Genomic DNA, 11,675 nt, shown 5'->3' on the forward strand with positions numbered 1-11,675 from the left:
AGATTACTGTGACAATGCATTTACAGTGCTTAACACAGTGCCTGAAACAGAATAGCACTTTTATCAGTCATAGCTATTATTAGTGCCATTTTAAACTAGCTGTGCTTGCAAGTATGCCACTTGGCCTCAAACCTTCACAACTAGCTGTGATGTATCTGCAGCAACACCCAGCTCCAATACACACAATTTCTAAAGTGTCTGATGTCAGGGTTTTTGATTTAAAGATTGCTCACTTTTTTCTCTTTCTCAGAATTGGTCTCTGCTTTCTTTTCCCATGACTACTTGCATTTTTAAGATAAATTAATTTAAAAACGCAAAGTGGTCTTGCCTCAAAAGTATCATAAGTATAAAATAATAATGCCAGACTCACCTTGGAAACCTTATCATACCCTCTCTAAAGACAAATTTATTCAGGTCCAACCCTTCACTGAGAGGCAATGAGATTTAAGCCCCATGCCCATGTCTCAGGGCCTGTTCAATTAGAAGAGAAGCTCCTCCCTGTGATTCCCAAGGCAGACAGTGGTGAATTAATTCTAATGAACATGGAACAGTCAGCCCATTTGTGTCCTGGGATGTGACCCAGGGGGTTAATCTCCCATCTCCTGGTTAATTGCTTTCACGTTCAGGCTGAATTAAGCCTTAGTTTTCATTTTGATTGAACCTGTCTTTGCTGACAGAAGTTTTCTTGGCAACTCAGAAAGTCCTCAATATAAGAGTATATGATGAAGGATGCAGTGAATCCATAACATCTCTGCTATACTTTCTGGAGATTTTGAGATGTCAGGGTTGCAATGTCACATGAAGTCACTGGACAGGTAGGTAACTGAAGAAATAGCCCCATGAAGGCATTGTTTATCCCTGTTCCAAACATATCTGGTTCCTTTTGAGAAGCAAATAAGGATAGAGGAAGAGGAAGAGAGTTATTCCTGAATTTGTACCCTGGTTCTGCCATTTACCAGCTTTGCTGCTCTTGCTAGGGAGATCATGTTAAATATTAACACCAATAATATCACTGAATGTTATGAGTCATTTTTATCCTCACTACCCAAAGTGTGGTCCTTGGGCCAGCAGCGTCATTATTTCCTGGATGCTTGCAAGAAATGTAGACTCTCAGGCCACACCTCAAATTACTTAGAAATTCTGATTAAGTGAAGAAGAATATGCATCTAATCAAATCCTCAGACTAATTTGTATGCTCTGGACAGTTTGAGAAGCACTTGCAATTATCTCATTTCTTCCTCATAATGATACTAGATACTCATTTTGTAAACTCTATATCCTGGTAATACTGACCACTACCCTGCTTTACATGGAAGGAAACTGAGGCTCAGAGTGGTCAAATGGCTTGCTCAATATCATACAACAAGAAAGAGGGTTTGAAGCTAGGTTCTCACCAAAGCAGACACTCTTAACCACTGTGCAGTTGACAGACTTAAATAAGATGCTAAGTATCCATCATTCAGCAGAGTACCTGGCTCACCATAGATGGATGATACATGCTGGTAACCTTCTCTGTTACTTCTCTTTCTCTGTTCTGGTTATTTTCAGACTTCCAGATGCACCTTTGCCATGGCATTGATGTTGGCCCACCCCAGATAAGAGAGGCCCTAACTAAGTTCCTGGCTCCCCCTTGACTAGGGCAGTGGTTCTTGACTGTGCCTTGGAGGCAGTGATATCTGTTTTCCCTCTGGATCCTAGAGGGTGTCCTAAAAGGTGTTGCCAGCCCCTCTTCTTCCCTTCATCCCCACCAAAAAGAACTTGATAATGTTTGCTCCTGGCCATGAAGCTGGCAATGAAAGTAATGCCCTGATAGGCTGGCTGGCATCTTGTTCCCTTCCTCTTGAGAGGTATCATGGATTTTTCTAGAGCAGACATGGGATGAGCTCAGCATTTTCATCCTTTATTTATTTTGGTCCTGGGAGTTGCATAAATGGACTGTTCTTTGTCAAGGGAACTTGTGGTTTCACAATTTATTTTTATTTGGAAAAATAAAAGGTTCTGATTTATAGAGTGCTTATGTCTAAAGAGGATGAGCACATTCATAGTTAACCAGTTGCTATGGTTTTGGTTTCTCAGTAATAAATATGTAAAATCATACAGGACAAGAGAATGGTAGAAGGATTGAAAGAGAAACATGAAACATTTTGATAGGTAAATAAGGATGGAGGAAGGGGAGGAGAGTTAGTTTTGTTAAATAAACAGGAATATAATTGAGTTCCACAATCCTATCATTTCTAGACCCAATTTTTCAACCAGATGCAGCTCAGATCTTATTAGGTGTTCCTTAGAAGACAGAGCAGATCTAGAGCCTGTGATATTCACACCACCTAGTCAACCTTATCTCAGGCTTTAGACATGAGTATATGGTGAGGAAATGCTTTGGGACAAGATGGAAAACTCCTGGGGCAGCTGGGTGAAGATTATAGTGAATCAGATTATTGGAGTAACTTCTCTCATTTGATTAATATCCTTGACAAGGAGTTTAGGGAACTGATGATAAGTGTATTTGTGACTACATTTTAGGGAAAGAAATCTGAAATCAGGAGAAGAAAGGAGAATGTGTATACATTGTCTTTGGAGAGCCTATTGACCGTAACAGAAAATATGTTATTTATTGTTGCATAATGAATCTCCTCAAAAACTAAGTGACTTAAACAGCAACAAATGCTTATTATAACACAGTTTATGTGTCAGAAACTCAGGAGTGATTTAGCTGCATGGTTCTGGCTTAGGGTCTGTCATGGAGTTATAGTCCAGATGTTGGCAAGGACTGCAATCTCTGAAAATTTAAATGAAATTTCTAATGGGACCAGAAAAACCATTGCTAACTCACATAACTGGAAAGAGTGCTGTCTCTTGGCAAGATGCCTCTGTTCCTTGGACATTCAAGAACCCTTTGGAGTGTCTTGAGTGTCCTCACAACCTTGTGTATGCCTTCCCTCAGAGCACATGTTTCAAAAGAACAAGAAAATGACTGCACGTTTCAAAAGAACAAGAAAATGACTGCAATCTCTTTTATGACATAGCCTCAGAAGTCACACGTTGCCATTGCCACAATATCCTATTGTTTATATAAGTCAGCCCTCTCGTGTGAGATGAAATTATACAAGAATGTGAATACTGGTAGGTGGAAATCACTGGGGGCCATCTTTGAGGCTGGATATCACAAAAGATAATATATAATTATTTAGGGACTGGGGCAAGTGGGGCATTCTGGGTTCCTAATACTCTTCTTAATTGTATGATCTTAGATCATTTGGAATCTCTTGGTCTCTGCTTCTTAATCTCTAAAGACATTAGAACGATCTCAAATACCCTAATGCTATGGGATTTTGGTCTGATGGAAAGGTAGAAAACTTGACACCTGAGCACCTCAGTTTGAAGTCCAACTCTCTCTCACTTGCTGGAAGGTCTAACGCAAGTCACTCCCAGTTCTGAAGAATGGATTTTTGATATGCCAGGTGGGGATGGTCCTGAGGATTAAAAGAGATAATGGATGTGGAAGTGTTTTAAAAATTTAAGTTCCATGCACTTCTAAGATGTTTTATTTCCTCATAAAAAAGCTGAAGTAGAGGAAGTCAGAAGGAAGTATCATTTTCTTTTCATTACATTAAATGAAAATAAAATTACCTTCTACTCATCAATGCATTATGAGCCCTGGAAACAGGCTCTTCTATCTACAGGCTAGACTGTGATCTTTTGAGTTATGCCAGGTGGTTATAAGGGAATGTGTTCTCTTTCTGGGTCCATGAGGGGTCATAGTTTTAAGGGCAAGAATTTCCCAGTGTCATGTCCCCTCCCATCTCTCTCCATCTAGGAGATTCAACTGTTTATGTTTGAATTTCACAGGAAGGGGAAGAAACCAAAAGTCAATCACTCCAGTGGAAGTTCTAAGGAACTCCTTTCATTGGCTCAGCGTCTTGGAGAAGGTGGGGGTTTCTCCTAGGATAAAAGTCCATGCTGCCTCACCTGCACCAGATTTCCAACTTTCTGGAATCCCCTCCCACATGGTGGGAGGTCACTCTGGGATTTCCCCTTTGGAATTCCCTTCCACACTCTTTGTGGAATCCTTCTCTTCTCCTTTCCTTCTCTTTTCTCTACCTAAATAAAATCACCTTTCTGCAACACTGTTTTTGGTCCAGAATTTAACTTTGCAAGCATACAGTGCAGCTGAAGGAGTCCCACTGCTTATTCTTTAAGAGGTTGGAGGTCAAGAACCCACAACATCCAAGAAGAAACCCAGTTATAGTTATTATAATAGAAACTGAAAACCATATTATTTCACATGTATGCTTTATAATTTAAAAAGAACATTACTGACATGTTACTTAGGCCTCATTTTTTCACCAGTATAAAATACCTTGTTTATGAAGGTACTTTTTAAATGAGTAGTTTTTAGAAATGTGAATGTATGATTTTGGAAACTTCATGCTGATTGTTATTTTTAGGGTTGCTTATCACCCCCACCCATGAAGTGGGTAAAGTTGGTCAAGTAGATCTCCTCCTTATCTTTTCACACATGAGTAATTTGGATATCAGAAAAGCTAAGTGGCTTATCAAAGACTCAGAGCCACTCAGGTTGTATCTGTAAAGGCACATCTTATGTCTACGGCTATTTTGTTTTATTTTAAAAACTGTTTTAACCACTGAGATGAAAATGACAATCAAACTAATCAAAATTATTATTAAATTTTATAAACCCATCTTATGTTCTTTCCTGATACCAAGTACTAGAGTCATAAAGATGAATAAAATGTAGTTTCTCACCTTGTGTAGCTCACTCACTGGTGGAGATGGTGGATCAGGCTAGAAATGCAGGTAAATAATTTCAAGATAGTATGATACATCTCACTGTAGAAGTTTATTAAAAAATATGTGCCCTGGGGGGAAAACCAAAGACCAAAACATGATCTTCTGATTGAGGTTGTAAGAAAGGGAGTGGGGGTCCTTAAGCTGTATGGTAGAGGCAGGAAGGGAGTTGTTGAGTAGATTATGATGGGCATATCACACAGTGTGCAGAACTGTGTGAGGGTTAGGGCTAGGGTTAGGGTTAAGGTTTAGGGTTAGGGTTAAAGGTTAGGGGTTAGGGGTTAGGGTTAGATAGATTTTATTCATAAAACTGCAGGGAAAGAGAGACTTCAGTGTAGAGCTGGGCTCAATTCCAAATACAACCAAAACAAGTGGAGATTTTTAGCCAAAAAACAAAATAGAGGCTTGGGGAACATGGATGGATGGAAAATTGACAAGAGGAGACATCAAGTCTGGGAGGATTCTGGCTAAACTGAGCTGATGATATCCTTACCAGAGGCAGGCAGGTAGGCAGTCAGGCATCACCTGGGGGATGGTGGAGGTGAGGAGTTTGATTAGACGTCAGGTATCAGGGGTAAGTAATTCTCTCCTAAACCTTTTTAACAGTACTCCTATTAAAACTCCATTATGCAGGGAAGTACATGACAGGCCTTGTTGGGTAGAAGGCCCAAGGGAGCATGGTTAAAGTTTGGTCAAGCAAAGAATCTTGATTGGTGTCTTGGCTTGGCTTCTTGGAGTTTTCTGGATCTCTGTTTCAATGTCTTTTGCAGTTTTTAGACAACTTTGAGCCATCATATCTTCAAGTATTCATTCTGACCTATTTGTTTCCTCTTCTGGGCCTCAATCACATGTGTGCTAGTGTACTTGATAGCACTCAGGCTCTTGGATACTGTTTTTTTGTTTGTTTGTTTATGTGTTTGTGTTCCATTGTGGGTCATTTTACTGGCCTATCAAATTTCATGGTTTTCTTCCTCAGCCATAGAGTTGACTAATAATCCCACTGAAGAAAATCTTCATACGTTTTGCCATGTTTTCTCGTTTCTATGATTTCCTTTTTATGTTTTTCATACAACTTCTTTCTCTCTGCTGAAATTCCCCCCGTATTCAGGCATGTTGACACCTTTTCCACTGGAGCATATGTTAGTGATACATCCATTTATTTGTTTATTTACTATTTTTTAACTATTTACTTGTAAATTTTTATTTATCTGTATCTTTGTCATAAAGAATGTCTCCATTATTTTGGTGTTTCACTGTTGATAGCTTCTGAGCTCTAGCCCTCCCTCTTTCCCTCTGCCTAGCATTTGGGCCTGCTGATAAGAAAGCCCAGGTTTTCCTTCCTCTGGTGCTTGCAGGAGATTCAAGCCATGTAAGCCCTTCCTGTGCACAGGAATCTTCACCCGGGGCCATCCCCTACCACCATGAATCCTCAGAAATGTCCCAGGCCTCTCAAGCCAATTTTGGGCCTGCATGGGAGATCTGTCCTGATCTCCCCAGAATGCCTCATTATGTGGGTAAAATAAACCTTTTAACACTCTCCTGTGGTATGTGTTGGCCTCATTAGTTTCAACATGTGAACCAAACTTGGGGTGAGAATCCATCCTCCATAGAGAGTAGCCACAACAAACTGACAGCAAGTTTCAATATTTAAGTCATCTCTGAGTCTGGTCCTGTAGATTATTGTGTCTGTTGACAGTGGTGTGTGTGTGTGTGTGTGTGTGTGTGTGTGTGTGTGTGTGTGTGTGTCATCATCTCTGAATGCCAGACATCCTGCCCAGAGCATCAGGGGCTGAGGCACATGTGATGATGCGTGGCCTTCAGCTACCCTCCTCTCAGGCCTCAGTGTGGTGCTGAGTCGGTCTGGTCAGAGGTGAGCTGGGCTTGAGCTGTGTCGCCCATGGCGCCCTTCCTGGCAGCATTGGCTTCAGGCGCCTTCAGCGTGACCTTACGTGACCTTGTGTGGCGCCATCTTCGGCCTTCCCGGTGCATCTGCACCCACCAGCGGCCCTGGGGCTTTTTCTCCTCAGCCGACTGTGTCTGGTGGTCTCCTGAGACTGCGAGTTGAGGGTGGGCAGACTTGGTTCTCCACGCAGCCTCAGTCTGAGAAGCCCGTGTCGCTGGGATGCACAGTCCAGGCTTTCTCGGCGACCTGCCGCTCCTCCCACCACAGCTCCCCGCTGCCCGTGTGGGTGGTGGGTCCTGTGGGGGACGGAAGAGACCGTCAGGGGTCCGGGTGCAGCCGTTTCCTGCGTCTACTCCAGGAGTGGGAGCTTCCCCTTCACCTCTCCCGCCACAGCCCATCTGCCTGCGCCCTGCCGACAGCAGGTCTGCCGCCCCCACCGGGTGGCATCGGCTCCGCAAAGGCCTGTGAGGTAGGCCGAGGGCGCCGCGCCTGCACCAGGGAGCGTCCTGGGAGCCGCCCGCCAGGCCGCAGGGCCAGTGGAGCTCTGGCGGCTCCTGGAGGGGACGCGCTCCTGGCGCACTGGGCTGGCCGGCCTCTGCAGCCTCAGGGCGGCCCCGCGCGGGTCCGCCTTTGCCAAACGCCGGACGTGAGTCCTCCTGAGCATGCGGCTCCCCGTCGGTGTTAAACGCCGGAACTGAGCTCACCCGGGCGTGCGGCGCGCGTACGTGTGTGATAAACGCCGGATCTGAGTTTTCCTGGGCGTGCGGCGCCCCGTCCGTGTGTTAAACGCGGGATCTGAGTTCTCCCGGGCCTGCGGCGTCTCCTCCTCCGCACCTGCTCCACTAGAGCCGGGCTCCGCCTGCGCCCCGGTCGTTCTGCACATCCAGGCTGCTCGGCCGCCCGGGACTTGGCTCCACAGCGGCTTCGGAAGAACTACGGTCTGATGGCTTCGCATGCCTTCTCGCTGCTGGGTTGGAGGGACACCTCCCGGCTTCTCCGTGCTCGACAGCATCTGATTTCCACTCCTGCCCCGTGGAGGCTGTTTCCGGGACAGGGAGGCTGATGAACGCTGTCCTGAGGGCGGAGGCTCCTCGGACCACGCGGGCAACTGGGCCTTGTCCCAGGGCCTTTCTCACCCTGAGCTGTCCCGTCTGCAACGGAGAAGCATCATCTTTCCCCTTTTCATAACTTGGAAGCTTTGGAGGATCAAGTGACGTGTAAGTTATGAAAAAGTTCCCTGTTAAACTCTTAAGTTTAGCTGCAAGTAAATCATTCTACACATGTGAGAGGTTCCTGTGATTTTCTTCCACATGGAAAGTAAAAGTCTAGAGAGAATGACTTTTACCAGGAATCCATATCTTGTCCGTCCATTCAGAAGATGGTTCGGTATTTTAAGCATCTTCCTTTACATTAGTTTATGCATTCATTCCACATACACACTAAAACGTTTCTTGATAAAACACCAATTTAAGGAATTCATGGATCCCTGACTGAAGCTATAAGCCCCTTCTCTGAGACCTAAGTGTGTTTTTGAGAAAGGACAGGATTAAATAATTAAATCAGTAACAGGCAGGAGTGCTGTGGCTGCTCAGAGGCGTGGCAATGTCTAGGGGTCTCCAGCTGAAGGTGGAGGGATGATGGCGGTTGCACTGCAGAGGGAGAAGGCAGGGATGCAGGATGGGACCCCCGGAGGTCCAGAGCGGTCTCTGAGATCCGGGGGAGGACGGGGAGTACACTGGCAGGATGTCTGCTGTCTTCAATGGGGATCAGCTTCCTCAGGACTGGATGAGGTCCTGGTGGACTGAGCCATCTGGTGGGCACAGGGAACCAGCCATTCAGAGTAGGAAATTATCCCACTGCTCTAATCTGAGGCTATTACAGAAAATAGAGAGTGAACCATTATAGTTTTGGCAAATATGTGGATTAGCACACAAGAGAGATTCAGCTGCAAAGGTGAGAGTTACCACTGGATCAATGTCCATGTGACCAGGGCTAAGACCGATGATTGGCACATGTCCCACCCCATACTGGCAAGCCTGTCTCCAGGGTGACATGTATTCCGCAGCCAGTGTGGCACAGGCAGCCACTGTATGACATCCCCCCACTGGCCAGGATGTCCTGGCACCCTCCTACATGCATATCTGTCTCATTCTCTTGCACCCCAAAGAAGAGAGAGGACCAAAGCTTCCCGACTTAATTACACCATGTCAGAGCTTTCTGGAGGCAGGAGCATTTTCACTGGAGATACATCTTCTAGTGACAAAAACACTGAAATGCCTTCCTGAAAATTCTCATTAAAAAATTAGGATTCAGGCCACTATTTGACAGCAAAAGAGTCAGGTTCTGGGACAGCTGGAGGCAGTGATGGTAACTAGAATAACTTTCCAAAGGGAAGCTGTTTTGCGAACCGTCCTTTCCAGTAGAGATGGCCGATGTGCTTTGGAACAGTGCCAGACTGGCTTCCTATTGCCCAGGATTTTGCTCTTTAGTTAAAAGGGTTGTCAATCGCAAAGACTTTTCAACTTCAGGATCATTGGGTTCTGAAGAGTCTCATGTGGCCTCTGCACCTCCAGATACATGCTTTCAAACAGTGTGGCCTGATGAAACTATGAGACCATTTGGACCTCAACATAGAGGTTCCAGCTTCCTGGGAACATAGGTTTTGATTGTCACCTTAATGGGACTGGTTCACCAAAGAAAGCCTGGTTCATAAAACTTTGCCTGATATTCTAGCAAAACCTTTATCAGATGAAAGACAATTTTGTGATGGCACAATATGTGAATGAATTTTAGGATAATGAGGCACCTGTTGAATGCAAAATTAACAGCACAGAAACTTACTTTGAAAGTGCCAGAGTACAGTGTGCAATACAGCTATGCCCAGAATTGCTGCAAGAGATTTTGAATCACTGTTTCCAGAAGTTGCTAATAGCAAACTAATGATTCTGACTGTAACACAAAAAACTAAGAGTGATATGATTGGTTAGAATGAAGAAGTAGAAATTTAAAGAGAAGTTCTGTTAGAAAAATTCATCAGTGGTGCCAAGGAAATTTGCTATGCTCTTCAAGCTTAGGGATATTGGACTGACTTTATTGATCCATCATCTGGTTTGGCATTTTTTGGGCTGTATACAAACAACACTCTTTTTGAGACAGATGAAGGCTACTGACATTTAGGATTCTCTCTCTATGACCTTGGATGCTGTAAAGTGATTTGTCGTAGTCTCTGGGGTGCCCATGTAGTTGTGGGAAGTGTCTTCACTAATGCAACACCAGACAGCAGTATTATGAAAAAATCAAGTGGAAATTAGCAGAAATGTCCATTTATTTACTGCATTATTTGTATGTAATATTTTATAAAGACTGTGAGACTAAAGTTTTTAAAAGATACTTATTTCTAAGTATTTATTTCAGCATTTATGAATTCACAACGTTGGCAAGTGATTTGTGATTTTAAAATTGCAAACGTTCACTATTCATATTATCATTGAATACATGTTGAGCATACCCACATTGTATAGGATGTGGTAATTAGCCTGTAAGCAGGGTATGATCTATTATGGTTATTTCTCCCCTTTATTGGGAAAAAGCCTCAGTTTTAATCCCCTTTAAAAAAATAAATCACACGTTTGGTTATGAAAAAAAGGTAAGGATTCATGAGTCAGAATTCTGAAACCTGCATACTGTGGCTGACGTTGTGCTAGTATCACTCATTCCTCATTTGCAAGTATTCATGATGTGTGTGAAAATCTCATCTTCCCAAGACAGGTGTGCTAAGATTGTTCTGTCTCATTGCGGAAAAGTTTCAGGTACAAAGTATATGACAAAATCCTGGTTCCATTTCAGCAGAGAGCAGGTCGAACATGTGGCCATGGGAGGATTTAGAAGGGAAGAAACTTTCAGGAATTTCTGAGACATAAGTGCGGAAATGAGGTGACCCGTCTACATGCATATCTATTTCTGTGTGAATATGAAGTCCATTGAGGGGCATCAGACTATTCAGAGAAGCAGAAATACTTTTTAAGATGGCAATGTACACCGCTTGCCCTCACTGTGTTCTTGGGCACAACAATGAGTGGGAAAGGGACTCGGATGTCCTGTAATTTCCTTCCTTGCTGGGCTCATGCCACTGCTCCTTAATCTGTCCTCCATAAAATTGTTAAATTATTTCCTTTAAGAGCCCTCAATAAATTGTTTTACCATCTTTAAAACATGCATTTACTACATCAATTGTGAAAAATAGGAAAGAAATGGGACTGATGACAGGTGATGTAATTCAGTCCTCCAGTTGCTGGGGTTCTCATAAACCTTTTGCACGGCGCTGAACTTCTATGGATGCCGGTTCCTCACTCTGGACCTATTATATCCACTGTCTTATTTCGGTGCCTATTTTATGAGTGAAAAGCAAGGACGAAATTAGGATGACACTATCTATATTGCAGCTGGAGGCGGAATGGGGTTTTACACAAAGCCCATTGTGTAAGATGTCTGTTGCTTGGTATCACTTGGTATATTAGGAAACTTCGCGTTGGTTCAACTGGCTCCAAGTTTCTTAGTCCATCATTCCTTGCTGGGCGCCAGCGAGTTTTTGGCCTCTTATAGAGAAGCACCAGGGTTGCAGTGGATTTGAGCGTTTTTGTAGGAATTGGAGTGGAAGTGTAGCCACTTGTGTTTCTGAATGGCCACATGAAGCCCAAGGTGAAAGGAATTTTACCACTGGTGGAGAATGATCATCTCAGACCACATCCCTCGAGGGCCGCCCCGCTTCCTCCAACATTTCAAGTTCCCTCCTTCACTTTGTGCACATGAGAGCCACCTGGGCCTGGCTGGGCTCAGGGGTGGGGTGGGGGGGGATGGGTTGTCATTTGCACAGATCTGGGGTCTCCCTTAAACCTGCAGCCCCCACCTCTGTCTGCTCTGCTCACTTCCCATGGCCTCCATGCTGTCGTCTGTTGTTTGAGGT

The 11,675-nt window shown here is 44.0% G+C and overlaps 1 pseudogene; it reads left to right on the plus strand.

Moving 5' to 3' along the window:
- Positions 1-9,025: 9,025 nt before the first annotated feature.
- LOC116561908 lies at positions 9,026-10,023 on the plus strand (annotated as a pseudogene).
- Positions 10,024-11,675: the final 1,652 nt, after the last annotated feature.

The sequence above is a fragment of the Sapajus apella genome, unplaced genomic scaffold (genome assembly GCF_009761245.1).
Source record: "Sapajus apella isolate SASKATOON/1434 unplaced genomic scaffold, GSC_monkey_1.0 scaffold31, whole genome shotgun sequence".
NCBI classification, from domain to species: Eukaryota; Metazoa; Chordata; class Mammalia; order Primates; family Cebidae; genus Sapajus; species Sapajus apella.